This window comes from Monomorium pharaonis, chromosome 9 (genome assembly GCF_013373865.1).
Source record: "Monomorium pharaonis isolate MP-MQ-018 chromosome 9, ASM1337386v2, whole genome shotgun sequence".
In the NCBI taxonomy this organism is placed as follows: Eukaryota; Metazoa; Arthropoda; class Insecta; order Hymenoptera; family Formicidae; genus Monomorium; species Monomorium pharaonis.
This window is the reverse complement of record NC_050475.1, coordinates 6,441,837-6,462,366: the sequence shown is the minus strand read 5'-3', so window position 1 is coordinate 6,462,366 and position 20,530 is coordinate 6,441,837. Positions and strand designations below refer to the sequence as shown.

General features: G+C 39.5%; 1 protein-coding gene across 3 annotated transcripts in view; it reads right to left on the bottom strand.

Annotated features, from left to right (window-relative positions):
• Nucleotides 1-20,530, bottom strand: part of LOC114255235 — a 248,212-nt gene that overhangs the window by 81,577 nt on the left and 146,105 nt on the right. The window contains exon 1 of one of the 3 annotated variants that reach the window (XM_036292152.1): nucleotides 2,716-4,443. The exons of the other annotated variants lie outside the window; for them this stretch is intronic. The gene's annotated coding sequence lies outside the window, so the exon portion shown is untranslated. Of the gene's footprint in view, nucleotides 1-2,715; nucleotides 4,444-20,530 lie in introns of those variants that run through there. 3 annotated transcript variants of the gene reach the window in all.

The following is a 20,530-nucleotide window of genomic DNA, read 5'->3' as shown; positions in this document are numbered from 1 at the left end:
CCTGAGAAATTCATCAATAATTCATTAAATTGCCTAATAAAATTTATGGGGTACGATATAAGTATTCAAATTACAGGAAACGTTTCATCATCTCTCATTAGTCTTAATGGCATAAAGTTTTGGATCCCCTTTTCTAATAGAATAGACCTCTCCGATCCATGCGATCGTGAGTGATGACTCGGCACCAGGAGGTCAAAGGATCGCGCGATCAAGATCACGATTTACCGAGTAATCCCCGGCAAGCCTCATTACAGCTTGCCTCCGAGTTACCCCGGCCAATCGGGACTTTATCACACAGGCGTCATCGTTACAACAACGTGGCGTGCCAATCGATCCGGCCGATATCGCGCGAACTTAAGCTGCAACGTGGAAGCTTCCGGGTAAACTTTCCTGCGATTAAGACCGGTAATGTACGAAATTGCGGCGAGATAGCTGTGCTGCTGCCACCCACCCTCCCCTACCGACGCGCCGTCGAGCTTTTCGCTAGGATTTCGACACGCGGGGCCCGCGTTTATCATCGATCGCGTTACTTCCACGTCGACGCTAACCAAGTGACGTCGCGTCGCCCGAATTAACACCGGCGTTTCGCCTTTTGCCAAATTACGCGGTAAATTTGCAATTATCGATATCCCATTAAAACGCGCGCAGTTTTGTTTAAAACCGGCCAAAACCGGCGGGACGCTGGAATTGGCATGTGCAACGCTCGCCAAAATATTGTACTTCAAAATGATGTGAAAGGCCTAATTGCGGTTTATCGGCCAAATTTGTCCCGAAATTGTTGCCAAACGCGAAGAGAAATATATAACGCGCCGCCTTATACTCGTATTACGTTACGGCGTATAATACATTTGAAATTGATACATCGACCAAAATGCCGCCACTGAAATTAATTGCCGTCGCGTTTTGTTATTTAACGGTACGGAACGGTAGCCCACACGCGACAGAGTTACGCATTCAAGTCGCGAATGCAAAACTGGAATGAAAAATCGGAGGCAAATCACACAGTTTGCGATAAATCATGTACCGCGTTACTAAAATTTCCCTACTCTAGCACATTTAGCAATTAACGGTGACGCGTGATGGAAAAAGCTCCGGGAGAACCGCCAAACTCTCGGCATAAATTCTCATATACTGATCGATACTTTCGGAATATGTATTAGCGAATCCCCCTGTCCGCAATATTCAGAAACGGTAATCTAACGCCAGCGGAATCGTTGCCGCAAATTAATCCCGTACATCGACAGTTCAAATTTGGGAAATCCTAAAATTTAACGACGCTCGTGTCAGACTTTCGACCCTGACCTACGCTTTTTCATAGGCCACCGCGTATCGCGGTAGGGAAGATTCGCCGCGTTATCACTACTGACCTGATAAAATCCTGATCACGTCTATTACCGTTCGTGACCGGCAGTCGAATGCCACTCCGTCAGTCAATTGTGCCGATATAAAAAAACAAGTGGAAGAGATAAAAAACGAGGAATATATCACTAGGAGTGTATCAACAAAGCGCCAAATCGAATCCGCCGTCGTTCGGGGCTAATAAAATTGACCAGCCGCCAATTTCGCGCGCTCTTTAACGAACAAGCGAACGGAAATATTCCGACGCGACTAATAAATTCGACATGATGCTCCCCCCTCCCACCCCGCCTAAATCCCGAGCGATTCGTATAACCATTTTTCGAGCGGTAACGACGGTATTATTTGTATCGCGGTATTATTGATAGAGTCACGTTCCGAGAGAGAGCATGCGCCACCAATAAAACGCTATTTATTATACATTCGCGAAAAAAAAGAAAGTAGAATAGAAGATCCTGTGTCGCAGCAGCTCCGCGTCAGTCGGATGAGGGCATATTTTTCTCGCGTAATTTTTCCATCGCACGCACGTGAGAAATAAATTACGAAACCAAAATAAAAATAAAAAATTAAATCACACTATATAAATATAAATTTAAACAGTTATTAATGAAAAAAAATTATTTCGATAAATAGTAAATAAAATAGAATTTATTCGCAAAGAAAGGAAATCTCTTTTTTTAATGAAAAAGAAACATTATCGAAGGTAAACAATGTAATCGAGTGTGCTTGCGGCAAAAAAGGAAAACCAGCAGAACTTGATCTTCATCGCGAAAATCCGATTGTTTCGCGGCCCGTGTTTCGCGAACTTGGAAAACATAATTGAAAGGAGGACAATCCTGAGCACGTGTCCTTGTCCGCCGACGAGAAGGTGCTGGAGGACTATTACAGTAGGTCGATAATCCAATTTCGCGTGAAGCGAAACGATCGCGGAAGCCGTAAACGTACGTCGCCGGAAATTCGTACGCGGAAGAGAACGAAAGGGGATTTCCCACCCCTATCTCCTCCCCGCCTCCCTTTCTGCCCTTACGAATCGTCTTGTCTGGAGAGAGAGTATGTATCTCCTGCGTGTAAGACTCCGCGAAGGAACTTTATGCGATCCGCCGATGCACGATGACGTTGAAAACGAGAACGAATTCTCGCTGCTCTCGAGAAAAATCACGTCCTTTCCTTTCCCCCCACCTTCCCTCTCCCCTTCACGGATTAACGCGGAACGACACCTCGGAAAAAAACGTCCGAGTCCGTCTCTTTCTTTCTTTCGTTCTTTCCTTTTCCTCTCTTTCCCATCGCCGTGACAAAGACGGAGAAAAATGGCGCAGCGTGAAATTGCGATCTCGCCATGTGGCCTCGGGAAATATTTACCTGGTGGCTCGCGCTCCTCGCCTCGACTCGCCGTCGACCTTTAATTAACGAGCTTCGATCCTCGCAGTTCCATTCAGTCGAACGTTTCACCCACACTACACCGACCGTCGCAAAGATTGAATTCCAATTAATAGTGGTCCCTTGCAATGCGTGCACGACAGGAGAGCCGGTCGGGTTTCGTATACCGCATTTAGCGAGTTCTGATCGTCGCCCCGAACACGCGGGTTCGTATCGGGCGGGACTAACGTTCGCCTCTACTACTTGCCGGCGCACTTGCGGACCGCGCCACGGCACTCGTGCCGGCGGGAGATGGCATATTTTTTTTTTTCTCCCCGTCCGGCGAAACAATGCGGACCGTCGGGAAAAATGTGATGGCTATCGCGGGCGACTATCGATCCCACGCGCGCTCGTAAAGCCCACGAGAACTCACGCGCGCACGGCACTATATTATATTTCTCGCGACGGAGAGATGATATGTTGCTCTCGCTTGTAAAGGAAATGAGAGAGAGATAGAGAGAGAGACGTCGCCGTTCTCCACTCGAACCTCACCCTCCCCCCGGATCTTCCGCGATCGCGCCGAGGGGTTTACGCGAATTAACGACACACGCGCCTGCCGAGAACGTTTACCAATATGATACGTGACGAATCTCGGACGGACCGTGCGATGCACCGTTTTCACTGATATTCCACTGATATGTTTTCACGGATGACTCGTCACGTACCCGCGTCCCGAACTTGCTGACCGGGAGCTTGCTTAATCTCGTACGTGACGGAGCAAGTGGGGCGGATCGCGATGAGCGATCCCCCCTTTTTTTTTTCCTCTCTCTCTACTCCTCCCCTCTCGGGCCCGTGTCGATGGTGTCCTCCGCGAAAGTTTGCCAATTATCTGCTCACTCTCCGGTAAACTCCGAATAGCAATGTCCTGATCTTTCGACGCTTCTTCCTCACCGGCTCATCGGTACATTGCTCCCGAAACGACTGGATATGCCGTTCGAGACGCCGGGGAATTTTTTTCCCTCCGACACCCGACAGAGCCTCGGCGGAGTGCCTTAATGCACGATTCCAGTGCTCTTCACGCTCGGCGTCCGAAGTAACTTGGCCGGGGTAACCTCGCGGAAACGTTTACGCTCGCCGCAGACATTCAATCATCGACTACGTCCGCCGGCCAGCCGGTTCTCGGAGATATTTCCTCGGAGCACCGTACGACGACCTGAACATTTCGCGCGCGCACACTGCACCACTCACTTCCTCGAATCCGACACTTCGTGCACTATTCACCGACGACGATGACGACGACGACGACGACGAGTTCCCGAGTCAGGTCATCGTCCGTCCACGAGAACGCTCGCGATATCACGGCGGCGAAACATCCACGCTCGCGCTCCTCTCCCGTCAGTATCCACGATCCACGTTAGGACGGATCATCCGGAGGCTTCTTCCGCTGCGAAGCGGGGGAAGAAAGGGGGAATAAACTTCCCCGTTCGCCAGACGTTGGATTAGGGCGGAGAACGTCCTGGTACGCGCCGGTATGCCGCCGGTATAACGCACCGAAGGGCGGGCGACGCGAAAAAGAGAGACAGAGGGAGAGAGAGAGAGAAAGAGAGAAAGAGGGAGTAACCCCCGTCGAAGCGGACGCGCGAAGGCTCGGCACGCGAGTTCGCCGGCCGACTGAAGCACGGTTCGGCTGTCAGTCGACCCCGCACCCAAAACTCGACTCGTCTTCGTCGAACGAGTCCGCCGTCTCCGTCGGCTCTCCCTCGGGGACAGGGGTAGCTCGGGGGGGTGGGCGCGAGGCGGAATGTGGCGCGCCTGCGCCAGGTGAATCGGCCGACGGTGGTATTCGTTGCACTCGCTACCTGCCACTCGGCGCTCTCTCGTTCTACGGTGCACAACCGAGGAGCGTACGGGAGGACTGGCTGATATCGAAACGACATCGATAAATTGATTTCGAACCACGCAGGACGTTTCTTTCATTCAAGAGAGGGATTATTGCAATCGATGACGCTTGTTTCTTGATCGTTATTAGCATCCGTTAAATCGCAACGCGTTCCGTATAATTCTCTCCGACGAGTGCGATACACGTTAAAAGATTCATACGTCTAGATTATGTATATCGATGAACTAATTCATAAATGAGTTACGGCGAAGCCCGACATGTATTTACGAATAACGTTTTCACAAATGAGAAATTAAAACTGTTGAGAGATCGGTTTCTTTAATCAACGTTCTTCAACGTTTATTCTCTGCAGTATATTCGATCGCACAGTTCATCTAATGGATTAGCGGATCGACAATAATGGATTTCCAGCATTGCATTTAGAACTTATCGGATTTTAATCTTCTGTTCTTCTAGCGGTATATACATGTGTATATATTCGTACCGTTTCTAGTAGCAAGATATTCCGATATTTTCTCGACAGGAAATATAAAATAGGAAATTACGTAAAATAACCGAGTTGACTCAGCAGAATAATTTAATATAATTTCTAATGAGATTCTGACAAGACAAAGATTCTAACAACATCATTCTAATAATACCAGCTACGCAGATAAAAAAATAATAAAATTATACTGGATTTAGATTAGCAAATCAATTATATATAAATAAGTTCTATTTTCTTTACTTACTAAATCACAAAATCGTCAATATTAGCATAAGTCCTAAACCGGCACTCTGTTATTTCTTGAAAATTATTATAAATATTAAACTGTGTTAATACTAATAAGATATTTAGATAATTATATAAGTGAAAATCTGTGGTTTATACATTTATAGATGGGGAAATTTCTATATAAAATCTACTAAAACCACTTTCTTCAAAAGCGAGATTAAAATTTGCATAATTTTCTTTTGTAAGTTGCACACAGTTTAATGCACAGTAAACATATTATTGACAATATTAAATCATTTTATAAAACTTGTAACTTCCCAAAACAATTGTACTTATATTTTGCTTTTTCGCATTTTTTCCATAATACAATATAAAACTTAAAATTGTTGGAACATAAACTGAGAATATATTTCTATTACTGAGAACAGATCATAGATGAGTTTTTTCAGAAAATAATATTATTTCAAATAAATTGCCTATTTCTTGAATAAATTGTTTATTTTCATTTTATAGTACTTTTATTTTTAAAATATTCAATTACAATCTTTTCATTTTATAAATGTTATTATTTAATACACAGAAATATATTACTTAGTTAATCAATTTATTTTATAGTTAATTACTCCATTACAAAATCGTGTCTGAATTTTGTTATTACCTATTATGCAAATTATAGAACACAAATTCTTAGACATTTATTTTTGCTTATATTGCAAAAACGTTAATTATAACAATATATAAAATAGTATTATAAAAACTACACCAACTGATAAAAGACACCTCCTAATTTACATTTGTTTTCAAAATTTTATTTTGAGACTTTTGTTTAAGAAATATTATCTAAAAACAAAGTTGTATATCATATATGGGGGCCATCCTCTAAGTAAAAAATTAACGCATTTCAGGTTAGAAGAAGTAACATCTTTTTAAATATAAAATTATGGCGTGAAATCGACAGCTTACTTACATAAAAAAATGATTAAATTGTTCAAGTGATTGAGTGTCACGATTACATTTAACATTTCCATTCGGTCGCTAGAGTTGTAGAAAATCATAAATTCCATTACGACTACTATCGAAGAGAAAAAAAAAACAAAAAGATTCGAGCTTCTCGATATTCAATTATATTGTCAATCAACGTGTCTACGTTAATACGCATAGATCGATAGAAATCAATTTCAGAACAGCCTTATGCTTTTGTATACGCGACGGACTTCGTTCTAATGAGATTTCATCGTAAATAGAGATTTCTGTGATCCATATTATAGAAATACAAACATCCATGGGAATTAAAAGTTGCGCGCACACCCTATTGATCGATAAGTTCGGATACGCCCCTCTCTTTCGATGATAAAGTCCCAAATTATGCCATAAAAAGTTATCTCATTCGCCTTATCTTACCGCAGCATTAACGTGATATAAGTTGTTGTCGATTAATGAACGTCAACTGTGATTAATCAGTTGGTTTGTTCTCTTTCTCCAGTGTATGCAACAATTTTCCGCGGGCCAACCCGCAGAATCTCGATCGCGGCATCGCTCGCTCGTCCGCCCTCCACCCCTTTAGAATCCATCCCTGTGCGCGCCGACGAGTCGATGTGGGAAATCAATCACCCCCGAAACCACTTCCGGCAAACTTCGAACGCTGCACGTCTCGCCGCGCCGTCGGAGTCGAGATTCCTCGAGATGATCGCGCGTTCGTGTGGTTCGTTCCGTTTCCGCTGATGGACAGACATCGGTGAGGACGATATGCCAAGGGGAAGATATTTCGTAATGTGCTTTTCCCCCTCCCGTTGCGCAAAGCGGATCTCGGACTTCCGTCCGAACGTCAATTGACCTGTTTCGTTAATTTTCCCAATCCGATTGACTTCACCGCGAACCGACAGTCGGCATTTGGCATTACGTAGATTTTGCATTTAAGGATCAAATCAAATCAAATCCGATCCATTTCCGGCAGTGGCAATTCATTCATTTTTTTAATCACTTATATCCCGATGTAGTCTGCCCTCCTACTTCTTTTCCCTCCTCTACTTTCATCGTTGTTTCGTTATAAATTCAGTCTTTTTTTTTAAACATGTCAGAAGAACGTTACGACGTGTAATGTCATAAAGCGAATAACCCGATTGCATATCTAATGCTTCCAGCGTATAATCAAGTAAATAAATCGACACGGTTATTGCCAACTAATTTAGTTCACGGGCAAAGCAGTTCTCATTATTGCTGATTCAGTAATTTCATTAGTTTTCCTAGCTCGCTCATCGTACCTCGGAGTAATAAGCCCGAATTAGAGTATCGAATTTTACGATGCACAACTCTGACGCATATTAAATAAAATAGTAACTAGATTAAAGTATGTAAGTGCAAAATGTACTTGTGTACTCATAACAAATTTACTGAGCGATAAAGCGTTGAAAATATCAATGTTTCTTACACATTATTAATCAGATCTTATCCGGTCTAACCTTCGCAAAATATTGTAAAATTAAACACACACATATACGCACGTTTCGCTTTGTTTCTGAAAGAAGCTCAGAGATAACAAGACACTGACGATAGTGGGAAAGCGCGAAGACATCCGCAGAGTCGAATACTTATTTATGACAGTCCGAATCCCTTCTCTGTCTAACGATCACGGACAATAACAATAATCGAGATAACGCACGCAGCGGCACTCCGCGAGATCCGTTTAGTTCCCGGCCAAATTGCCAATATTATCAGTTATCGGATTATTACGGCAAATTGTTCGCGTTTGCCTTTACCAACTAGCCTACATACTGCGACCCCTGTGGCGACCCGACATCCTCGATCTCTCTGTCCTCTCTCACGCCCTCCTCCCTTCCTCCGGTGCTCTATCAGAATCCCGCTCTATCCGTCTCGCTCCTTCGTAACCCATCGGTGGGACATTCTAGATGCTGCAACCAAGTACGACCAGATCATTCGCATTAAGCATCGTAGATGGTTCCACGGTGAGATAGCACGGATAAAGACGGATACTGACGGGAGACGAAAAAAATATTCGCATTTCCTGGTTTGTTTGCGGTTTCGTTTACAATGCCGATGGCATCCCCATCATTTCATCAACAATGCCAACATAAATGTATTTTATTACTCTCAGAACGCTAATAAATTTACAATTTAAAGATCAATAAATTTAAAAATTAATAAAAATCTCTTAATTTAATCATCAGTAGAAAGCTTTGTATTTTGTACGCTATGTAATTGAAAGACTATCGTGATGAAGGAAAACGTTTTTCTTCTATTGGTTTCTTAGCTAAAAGGGTCGACGATGTTTCGCATTCGCGTACGTGCAGGCATAACTATTTGTGTATATAACATACATCTGCAAACGTCTCTGGGTAATGTAGGTAACACGATGTACGCGGTGTATGTACTATAGAATCATAGCGTGCTAAGTCTGAGATATAGATATCGCAACGGCACTCCGATAAACCACTCTACCATGGAAATATTATATTTACTTCCACAACCAATTCCTTACATTTAATGTTCTTCACGTCATCAACTTTTACCCGTTACACGTTAGCTGTTTTCCGATCTTACTTCTTGCTCAGCGTCAACCAAACCATCGCAGAAAGTTAAGCGCAATTTGTTTGCAAAGCTTATTCGTGCTTAAAAAATGTTTAAAAAATTGTAATACAGGTATTTGAGCATAAACGATATTTTAAAATTAATTTCGATCAATTAAACAGGCGACTATATAATTATTTTGATTTTATTGTAGCATATATTATATGTGCAACAGAAATATATTTTATATATTAATATTTCATTTAAAACCCACTTGATAATAAAATTTTTATTTCAAATATCTTGATAAAGACATGCCAAATTGGCGTATTTAAATTTATTACAAAGCAAAATTAAGCACTATACTTACAACAAGAATTGTAATAAAATACTAGTCGAACGGAATGTTAAAACGAACCAGCTCGGCATGCTACCACTTGTCGTTGATCAATAATACAACATTCGTGGCATATTTCAGTGCTATTTTCTGTTTATTCAACAAATTTCCATTATAGTTGGTATTATTTTGCTTTGTAAAAATATCGTAAATCAAATATATTGGAGTGACAAATCAAAGCATACGAAACGCAAAATGAAACAATGTATTTTAATAAACTCCTACAAACGTTATTAAACGAGACGTTTTCGTAATGGAAACTTGAACTCTTAAACTTGAAACTCTTGTTATTATTCAATTAAACACGTAATCACTCAAAGTTATATTACAGATACTATATCATATTATAATATCAGGTTTTCTCAATATTAGATAGTAAAATATTTCAGGCTATTTCTCTTTCGTAAATTGCGTTATTATTATTTATCGAAGTTTTACTTATGTTACTTTCAATGCATTTGTATTAATATTTATATATAACAATATTACTCTATCATTATTCTTAATATGGTGCATGCATCCATAAAATGAAACGTTGACATTAAAACGAACGAACTCTGTATCGTCTAGCATTATGTGGAGTTCGCAATAAATCACACAGCCCCTCGCCTAGCCGGAGGCGCGGAATTTCCTCCACGAATCTCCGTTGCAATTCGTCAGAAAACGTGGTACCGGCAATAACGCGACGACGACGATTTTGTTTTAATCATGCCAACACTGTCGCTCTCTTGTCGACAGATAAAAAAGAAAGCACTCAAGAGAGACAAGTTCGCATTTCTTCCTGAGAGCTTAATGTTACATCATAAAGTAATTCAAAATAATTAAATTCATGTCGAATAATTAAATTAAAAATTTACTTAAGAGATAAGCTTTTTTGTTCTCCTAATTTATATAACACACAAATATACAAAGAGAATGGTTTTGATACAAAATATTTAAAAATTTAGCTACAGATCTGAAAATAATTCTGTTAGAGCTATTGTGTCGCTAGATTGTCAAAACTTTTTGCAGCACTGCTTATCACGCTCAAATGCTTTATATAATTATTTTAATAATTCAACAAAATTATTGTTACATTTGTTTATATACATATAAATATACATATAAATTTTTCGACACTTTAACAAAACTATTCTTTCTGTGTATAAACAACAATAAAGTTGAAATAATAAAATTTATAAAATGTAATTATGCTTACAAAAATTATATAATTAAAATATTTAGTTAAACAACTACAACTGCCTGGTGTACAGTAAAATAAATATAATTATATGCACCTACAAGATAAAAATAAGCATAATTAATATATACTATTTTTGTATCACAGAAGTAACTTCAATTGTATGTTCCATAAATTATAAAATTTAATTATAATTTTTATATAAATATCACAATAACAGATTATTAGATAAAATAAAAATGAAAAATGACATACACAAATTAATCTCAAGTGACTACTATTAGTGAGAAGTAAATCAATGTTTCTTGAAATACTTTGTATTGTAAGCAATTAAGATTGGAAAAAAGTGTACGTGCAAAAGCTGCGAAAGCTCCCTTTTAGCACAGGCATCGCGAGTCTACGTGAGAGAACGCGGCGAAAGTGCGACGACAATTTTGTTTTAATCACGCCACCTCCGTCCACGATTCTTCGCAGGATGAAAGAGGGAACATATACGGCGAAATGGGAAAGAAGAACGTGGTGCCATGCCAGAGGGATACCGTCTGTCTCCAGCTCGAGAGCTGAATTCGTCCTTGTTACGAAGACACTGCACTAGAGAGACTGGAAGTCTCTCGTTCAAACGTTTTTAGAAGGGGTTGCAAGTGGCTTCAGTCACCCGCACCTTTCCGAATCTTGACGGGATTAATAGTCGAACGTGTCTGAAGGGGTGCTCTAGGACTCCTTTCCACTTAGCCCCTCGTACTCTTTCGTTTTCTCCCACTATCTAACTGTTTCCGCTAACCAACCTGGTTTCGATCCCTTCTTCCCCCCTATCTTTCCGCTGTTCGTTTAAGCAAGCCTGAAACCTCGTCTCATTCATTCCTCCTCTTCTCTCAACACGAAATTTCAAACCACGCAATCTCTATGCGCAGTCCCCTCTACCCCCCCCCCTCTCTCTCTCTCTCTCTCTCTCTCTCTCTCTCTCTCTCTCTCTCTCTCTCTCTCTCTCTCTCTCTCTCTCTCTTTCTCCACTTCTCTCCTCATCCCTCAAACCTGCAACACCGTCTGTCTTACGGCGATAATATGTTAATCAGCCACTCGCAATGTTAATTAATTGCCTATAGTGCCACCGAAATGTCGAACCCCGCGTGAACTTCAAACCGTCTGCGCTCGCTGCTGATAAATAGACAGTTATTCCATCACAATGGAAACTCCGTTCGTGCATCAAACTTCTTAGCATTTTGACGGCACACACAATTCTCGTTTTAGCCATGACGTATGTATATGGAGCATTCACTTATAGACGCATGCAGTATAATTAATATACCGAAAACATTGTTTTATAAATTATGCTGTACAATACATAAATGTTAGCAACATTCAAAAAATAATAAGTTTTAAATCTTTTCAATTATTATTTCTAGATTTTGTCCTCTTTATGTTCAGATTTATTATTTAACATTTACAAAATAATAAATAATATTTGATAATAATAAAAAAAGATTATATATGTAAATCGACAAAAAATAACATATAATCGCAAATATAAATTTCGTAATGTCCATAACAATTTCACTGGGATTCAAGTGTATAGTCACGTCTGCGAGGTAATGCGCCCCTTTCGTGATTAATAAGATAACCCGAGATTAATTATTCAGCTCCAATTAATCAAGCTGTCGGGAATTACACGGAAGAATATTTAGACCCACTAACAACTCAATGCAAATCAGCGTATTTTTTGCATGAACGGAAATGTCATCGAGATATCATCGATAGTTATAGTGCATAATTCCAGACGACAATTACAAACCTGCACGCGCAACAATACTCGTATTAACAAGTCATAGCAAGTAAAAATCGTGAAGACCTAAAGATTCATAATTGGAGAGCTACAAGTTAGTGGAGTCGGATTGTTATTGACTATACGCCATGAGATCTTACGTCCCCCAGTGATTGTTATCTGGTCTTACGAACTATTCTTGGGGATATCATATTTTCTGAAACTCGTCGACAATAAGACAAATCTAGTCGTTATCATGCTATAACGGACAAGCATTTCCGTTTACTCACAATAGATTTTGATACAAACCGCTGTGTAAGCCAAAAATAATGTACTGCTTATCTAAAGTACCCAGGCTAAGACAGAGAAAAAGAGATTTTAATATTAAAAGAAATCATACAATAACAATACAATTAAAAAAAGAAAAATATGCAAATATGTATACTCGGAAAAAAATTTGAGATTATCAAGTCAATGTATTTATTCTACAATTTATTTTACTATATTTTAAGAAAATATTAGTAAATATAAAATAATTTCTTTACAAATTTGTAAAATATTTCTTTAAATAAAAAAAATAATACTAAAGTATATATTTATTTAATAATAAAATGTTTTTAAAGGTGTAGTTTTTGTAAATGTACTTAAAAAAATATATACATACTTATTATTTCTTTTATTTTAATTATTATATTATTTTTATGTTTAAGTTTTTATTTCATTATTTAGTTTTAATTATATTTATTATAGTGTGTTGGCCATAGAAGCTATGATTAATAGAACAGCATTATTCTCTCAATGCTTGGTATGACGCCCATTCCATCACGAGAAGTCCATATTTTCATCGCAGTTCCTATTGTCACTTAATACATCCATAATTTTCCGACATGTAAATTTACGAGCGGTGCGACGCGATTAAAAGTTTATTAATTTAAATTCAGTGTACGCGCGCCTGTTCGGCGAAGATACAATGCGAACCTGAGGTATAATTGGAGCTCGCAAAGTTCGCGATTGCGAGAAATCGGCTCGAGGCGCAATCCGCGGTTAAAAGCTGCGAAAGTAGCGTCACAACGTCGCCGACGTCGCCGTCACGGATAACGGCAACGTCCTGGGAAGTTCGCGGATCGTCAGATTTCATCAGCATCTCAATGGGAAACCACCAAGCGAGAAAGGTAACTCGCTGCTCAAACAAAACCGCCCTTGCTTGTCATCAACTTCGAGATCTTCGAGAGATTGAGAGAAAGATTGAGAGAGAGAGAGGGGGGGAGGGAGGGGAGAGTAGGAAAGGAAAAAGTATGTGTTCGTATGTGCATATGTATGCGAAAGTGGAAGGGAAGCTCGACACGAAGTCGGGCCCGTAAGTCGATGCGCCCCGAGACCCACCCCGGGGAGGCGCAGGATAAACAGGAAAGTGCACGAGTCAGCGTGTACGGAATATGCTCCCCGGCAAAGCCGGTGCGTTTCAAAGCACCGCGCCAAAGGGTAGGTATACATACGCGTGCACGGCTGTATCTGTGCGCACGCTGTATGTATAGGCGCAACGCTTTTACCCCTACGTCTCGATCTTTCGTTCATCCATTTTGCGGTTCGGGGCGCGGCTCGCGAAATGGGGAGGACAGATAGAATTCGGGGTATACAGCACGAGTAAACGAGAACACTTTTTGTCCGCTTCTAAAAACAAAAACGTCAATATCGTGTGTGTGTGTGTGTGTGTGTGTGACCGTTCAGCGGATATTGTGGATAGATCGAAAAAACTTTCTAAATCGGTATATTATTCACTGAATGGCAACAAATAATCTTCAGCGCTATATTTATGATTATGATTGTATCAATTAGTGACGCATGTTTTTCAGTGAAAATATAATGATTCGGGTCATACTTCTTAATCGAAATCTGCATTGATGATCACAATTATAAGTGCACTAACGGAAAAGAATTAAGGACAGACTTGAATCAATTAATTAGTTATTTGAATACCAATAAGATATTTTACAAAAAATTAATAATACTTATTTCAAACAGATAATATTTTTTTTAATTATATATAGAAAATATGTCAGTATAGTACAAAAGAGTAAGATTTCACTAATTCAGATTTAGAGAGAAGATCACGACATATATCACGAATAAAATAAAAGGGCAATATATATTTTATCATAGAAATCAAGATTTGTTCAATTAAAACGTGTTCTCGTGATTTATTCACAATCTCTAAATCAGCAATAGCTATTTTTGGTTAAAACGTATTTCACTTTTATGTATTATACGTATTTTGATAAACGTATTTCACTTTTATGTAAATCCGATTACTAAAACTGTAAAAGATAAAAGTAGAAACTGCTTATTGTTGATAAATCACAAACTAAACACTTACGAAAAAAAGGAAAAGCGGGATTGTTTTTGCTACAATAATAAGTCGCACGTAACACGGACATATTTCATCTATTTATAAGGAAGTAAAGAATCGTGAGATAATTTCCGATGCAAATTGTTCACCGTAATTCAATTCGAGTTTATGCAGCGTCGCATATTTCATGACGTTTATTAATATTATTTATGTAATGTCGCAATAGGATAACGTGTAAAACGAGACATGAACGTTTAATAGTTCATTCGATGCTTCACAGCTCTTCAACATCAAATCCAATAAATCATGTCGTTTATGCGCTAATCGCCATATCCGTGTATATAATCATATATTTTAAACTCAACCGCTGATTTTATGAAACGGACAATGTTAAAATTGAGATAATCAGGGACAATCTATAGCAAGGCAGGTCAAGAGAACAGTTGAAGTATTAGATTAAAGGATACAAATCTGCAAAATTATAGATCGATGGAAAAATTAACGACGTACCCTTAAAGTGAATATTAAAAATATCCCTAAGATAAACATAAGATAAAAAAATGAAGAAATAAATGAGTGTGTAATATTACGTATTCCTTGCATGCGCAACAGATCACTTTTACTCCCGCAGAAAGAGACTTGTCCGTAATCTTTTAGATTGATTTGCGCGACAAAGTCCCAAAATAATTTGCATGCCTCACAGGCCTCCGTGGCCGTAAAGACGGCGCACCACGTAAATCAAACGGAAACGCCGCGCACAACCCTACTCGCGTCTGGAGAGACGTAAAGCTCGCGCGCACGTGGAGATAGTTTTATTCCGTGAGGCATAAAAGTGCAAATTTTTAAGCGCCAGCGCGAAAGACAATCTCTTTATACCTTCTCCCTCGTTACGTCCGCGAAATTGCGTTGTCACCTCGATGTCTCCTACTTCGCAGGGTCTCACTCTCAGGCCTTCGGGACTGAAACGTACCCCCCGGTAAAAAAAAGGGGGGGGGCGAGGAGAAAAATAAAAAGAGAGACGCGCGGACGGGAATCTCCGGAAGAACTTGACGAAGCTTAGCCGCTCGTCGCCAACGTCCGAAAGTGCCCGGGGCTTCAGCTCGACGGCGTTTATCCTTTTTACGCGCGGCGCGGCGGAACGACAACGGGATCGGAATTTTATGCGGATAATATTATTTCTGAATGGCAGAAGGGAGAACCCTCGTCCCCGACGTACGTCTTTTACTACACAGGCTACGTTTATCTTTAAATGACACAGTTCTTCATTTGTCGCGGTAATCGTTGACTGTTGTTTGCGCAAATATACTGCCGCTCGATGGAGTATCGAGAAAAACGAGGAACAATTTATTTAAGAAACGTATTTTCGTCATTCACCTCAATTCATTTTATTCACATGTAAGAATATAATTATAACACGCTCCAAAATCGAACTGTTGAACTTTTAATCTAACTATTTAAGAAAGAAATCCTTTTAAATGCAAATGAATTCAATTTCAGATCGATTTGTCTACAAAAATAAAAATCACAGCTTATCTTACCTCGATGTTAAATATCTTAATAATAAATCATTAGATACATATCGAATGTCTTAATCTCTGTCACTTTCTGCCATAAAGTATGGTGGAAAGGAATTTATCCCGACCGACGTTGATGAATTATTTTGTTTGTTTTATTACCGCTGAGTACCGTAGCGCGCTAAGATAGACCGGAAGAAATGGTTGGCGAAGGAAAATTAAAGATAACAACCCAGGCACGTACCGACGTGTTTGCAATAATTATTGCGAAAGCGTAGAGTGGTAAAAGGAATCGGCCGCGTAATCTCCGTAAGCCACGTAATATTCGTTTTTCGTAGGTGAAACGCGATAAAAGTTGAATCGAAGGAAAGCAAATTTACATCGGTTTCAGTTTAAATTTCAGCAACGAGAAAAGAAATTCCTCGGAACGGTATTTCTCAAATGCCTGGCATATCAAAATTTTCTGCCAGCAATACATCTCTTTTCTCGTGCAACCTGCACAAAATATTGGAAAAATTCCCAAATTTGTGATGAATGTCTTTTACAACATCTACCATTTTTGTTCCTTTCCAAAACCAGTGCATCGCAATCGCGTACAAATATTATCTTCTTAGACTAATTTTTGCCAACACAAAATAGTACTGTAAATAATTCTCGTGACACCATTTTTTTCTGTATAGATAGCTGTTGATATTATCTTTTCAACAAAAGATGCATTAATTCTGCTAAATCTTACTGTAACAAGAATAGTCCATCTCTTCAAAATTAGGACTTAGACCTTTATCACCTAAATAGAACAGTACAATTACAATAACATAGGCAAGAAAGATAGTAGCCGTAAACATTTAATTTGCTGCTGGTAAAAAAAATTATGGAGTTCAAGAATCTTCATTACGAGGTTTCTTTTCAGCAATTTGCATACCATCTCTCAAGCTGCCGTTCGAGGACAACCCAGTACACGATCCCGCGCGATCTTATGCACGCGGGGTCACTTAATCCATACGGAATTCCAGAGGTGGCGACTATCTCGCGCCTTGCATGCCAAGTGACCCCGCCGCTTACATTATGCCTTTTCGTAGCCCCGCCATCGCGGACAACGGTCTGAAAGGCGGCGGTGCACGGTCGGTCGCAAGAAAAGTCAGGCGGTTTCGGCAAAATGGCCGTCCGGTACGAAAGTTTAACAATGGGGAGGAAATTATACGCCCGGAGATTCGCGGAGACGTCGTCGTTTCGGCCGCGCGCGCGCGCGCGAAAGAGAGAGAGCGAGAGAGAGAGAGAGCTGGTCGACGTGTGCCCTGAGAAATTTACAGCCCGCCCCCGCCACCGCAATGAGAAGGCGAAATCGAAAATCAATATTCGAAAGGTATAGAATGCTCAGCGGGACTGACAAATGGCCCTCGCGCGTATCGAATGGCTAAAATACTGTTGTACAGACGAATAATAGCCACGCCTTACAGTTTTGCATATGCTGCATCGCTATTAATATATTTATAATTTCATTTTCAATATTTTTATATACATTTCTTTTTCTCATTTTTTTAGGATGCACACAACGTTCCATTTGACAAATAAAATGTAAGTTAACTGTTGATATGGCTATTTTATAATTTTTTAATAAACGTTTATTATTCATATAATAACTCTAATATACGAAATAAAAGTAACAAGCTGAATAGCTGATTATTTAAATATAATAAAAGAATAAAAATTTATTATTGCCAGTCTTGTCAGTCAATGGTCCGACTACTGTTTCCCTCCTCCCGATTATTGTCGCACATATCTATAATAATGTTATCATCCCATTTACTGTTTGCACTCGATACTGCCACGCATTTATTTATATAATAGGCTTAGTTAGAAATGTAAAAAGCAGTTTTATTTTTAGTAGAAAAAAAATATTGAAAAAATACATGTTTTTTTCCATTGAAAAAATATAAATGTTTATTTAGCGGTTAGCAGGATGGTACAAGTCACGAATAGGTTGTAAATAATCTTCAGTTATTTTCAGCAGAACAAAAATCGGAGATCAATTATTTACCAGCGTCTAGTAAATCTAGCTATCTTCAACTTTTTTTGATACTTTTAAATGTATTCCAGTATATATAGATGAGTTTTTTTTTATCAACCGATAAGTTAAAAATTAAAAACCTCATATCATAAAATATTAAAGCGTGAAGATTTCGGGACGTAAACCTGCAGAAGTTAGTTTATTCAAAGAATTGAAAAGATAGCTCGAGTTAAAAATATCTCTTACAGTATAGAACTTACGAAATATGATTCACGTATCACCTTCTGTAGGTAGGTATCAAACATTCGACACGAATAATCCTTCAATCAAACTATTATTAATTGCTTTACTCAAATAATTCTTAAATGCCTGCTAAATAACTTGCAAAGCTCGCTCGTTAAATCTCACGTGCCCTTTAAACGCACAAAAACGACGTTCCATGCTCATTCATAGTGAGCCATGTTGACTCACAATAGCTTCAGCTCACGATGTTAACGGGATATTGCTACACTATATGAAATATCATGGAATTCAAAGATGGCCGGCACGGACACGCGAGCGGGCCGGGAGTAAAAGGAATTCAATTTCATAGGAGGGCGCCTTTTGTGTGCGATAGCTTATGTAGGTATTTATATAGTGATGCTCTCGTGCACGTCGATATTTTTATTTGGCTCTCGAAACGAGAAGATTGCGACGTCATGCAAAATCCGCGCGCCATCATGGAGACGCGCGTGCGATAATCGTGTTAATGGATTTAATAGTGCAAACAATATGAAATCAAACACACGCGCCGCGCCGTAACGTTTGTCACGGCATGATACGTACGAAAAATAAAATAAATTTCACCGGGCGTAGTTAGCCCGCCGCTTCAGCCCGATACTGTTTGAACAGTCGCATTACTCAGCTACATTGAAATCTATCGCGTTTGCGCGAACTATAACGTTTAACGAAATTTATAGTTTGTTGATTACAACGTGTGTTACAACTTTCTCTTCTACGCGAATGAGTTTATTCTGTTGCAAGAGGGAAACGCATAGACATGCAATTGCGTGAAAGAAGACGCGCGAGGAAGACGCAAAGAACGGACGGGGCGTGGTATTTGTTGTGCGAATTGAATTTTGCAGCCGCGAAAGACGACGCTTGACGGTGAAGTGCAGCCAGGTCTCGTCTTTGCGGCGCGACGGAGGAAAATCTTTTAATCAATATTTAAACGATTAATTGCCAGTTAGCTTGCCGAGCTGGAGGAAACGTTCTTAGCACGTCCAAACAGACGGTGGGTAGGAAGGAAGGAAGGAAGGAAGGAAGGAAGGAAGGAGCCGCAGTTGAACGAGTTTGCGTTTGCCGTGACCGTGCCCCATAAGAGCCCCGTGGCCTTGATAAGGATCGTTTCAATTATCCATTCAATTACCGCAGGGCAATCCGTAATCGTCGCGAAGCTCGGCGAGGATTTCCACAAAGCGTTTCCTCAACGTCCGCAGAGATAAATAGTTGCTGTAATCGGGAAGTGAAAAAATTTACACGCGCCAACCCCCAACGGCAGTTGCGAACAAGAATTCTCATTTACGCACAACTGTATGCCTGCGCCTAGAGTTGCCGTATTAAAATTTTTTTAACTAGAACTTACAGGCCAAAAACCCCGGACATATACGAGAATACGTTAATCACACATAATAAACATTATTAAAACCGCTCAATAAATGATCGTGCCATTGGAAAAAGCACGGTAAGAGAAATGAATAATTAAAATATTTAAAACCTGGACGCACATAATTTTCCCAGACAAATTTTCAACACTTTCAAAATATGTGCATTATGGAAGCAAATCACTTACCAAGAAGTATTTTAAAAGCGGCAGCAGCATCACCTCTTGTACATGTGTCCTATATGTGTCCTCAATTGTTTGTCATGCCATTTCATGATTTGTCGATAAAGGTGATAAATCCTCGTTAGTGCTGTCAATAAAAATATTATATTATATAATAATGTATATCATACAATTCTTTAATAAATATATTGGAAACAGTTAAGGGGATACCAGCGTGATGGTCAAACTTGATCAGAGTTAATAAATGTTTTGTAAATTTATAAAAGAAATATATACAAAATTTTGTTAAAGCTGTGCACTAATGATTCTATATTATCGACCTTGATTAGATTTGACCATCATTCCAGCATCCCCTTATGATATCATCAAAAATATAGAATATCGAAATATTAAAAAGTATTTAAAAATTTGATAAAAAAATGGAAAAATTGAAAGAGAATAAAATTTTAAAAACTTATTCTTAATTTAATGATTTATTCTTAATTTTATTCTTAATTTAATTTATCACTTAAAATTCTGGTTAAGATATTAGATGGACAATGACGCCACGTGCCGATTAATTCCGCGAATATAATAAATAAATAAATATACTCACCAGCCGATGAATCGATGAAGTTTTCCCCGTTGCGTTCGCACAGCACAGCACAC